Here is a 1,082-nt window from a genome sequence, read left to right on the forward strand (position 1 = left end):
GGTGGAAAAAACAGTTGAGTCAGTACCTGTGTGGCAGGGACCGTGTCAGATTGTTTATATTCATCATCTCCACTTTATAGACTAAGAAACTGAGACACAAAATAGAAATCACTTGGCCAGGCCGGGCGCGGTGGCTCACGCTTGTAATCCCAGCACTTTGGGAGGCCGAGGCGGGCGGATCACGAGGTCAAGAGATCGAGACCACGGTGAAACCCCGTCTCTACTAAAACTACAAAAAAATTAGCCGGGCGTGTTGGCGGGCTCCTGTAGTCCCACCTACTCGGAGAGGCTGAGGTAGGAGAATGGCGTGAACCCGGGAGGCGGAGCTTGCAGTGAGCCGAGATTGCGCCACTGCACTCCAGCCTGGGCGACAGAGCGAGACTCCTTCTCAAAAAAAAAAAAAAAAAAAAAAAAAAAAGAAATCACTTGGCCAAATTTGGCAAGAAGAATCAGGACTCAAACACAAGGGTTTTTTGTTTTTTTACTTCAAGGTGTTACTAAGGTCTAGTACTATCCAATGGAACTTTCTGCAATGATGGGAATCTCTATGTATGTGCTGTATATGCTGCATGTCTATATATGCTGTTATATATGGTACAGTCACTGGTAGCTGTTAAGTTGCCAGTGGGACTGGGGAACTGGATTTTAAACTTTATTTAATTGTAATAATTAAAATTTAAATAGCCGCTTGTGGATGGTGATTACTGTTTTGGCACAGGCAAAAGTCTACTCTCTTGCTCACTGGCTAGATTTGGGGCAAGCTATTACATCTCATGTTTGGAACCTCAGTTTCCTTATCCACCAAATGGGAGCACTGTTTCTCTGAGGTTACTTTTTAGCCCAAGTAAGTTCATTATGTGAAAAGCACCAAAGCTCTGTATAGGCAGACAGAGCAGTTTCAGAAATTAATGGTGCCTGGACTGCAATGAACGGAGTCTCTGCGTTGGGACCCCTGGCAGGAATAATGGCAGGACCAATCATGAGACTGTACCCAGTGGGGAGCTCCAGGCACAATTATCAGCCATCTGGTCTCAGGGAAAAGAAGCCCCACCTCCCCTCCTTTCACACACACAGACAGCATA

This window comes from Nomascus leucogenys, chromosome 21 (genome assembly GCF_006542625.1).
Source record: "Nomascus leucogenys isolate Asia chromosome 21, Asia_NLE_v1, whole genome shotgun sequence".
NCBI lineage: Eukaryota > Metazoa > Chordata > Mammalia > Primates > Hylobatidae > Nomascus > Nomascus leucogenys.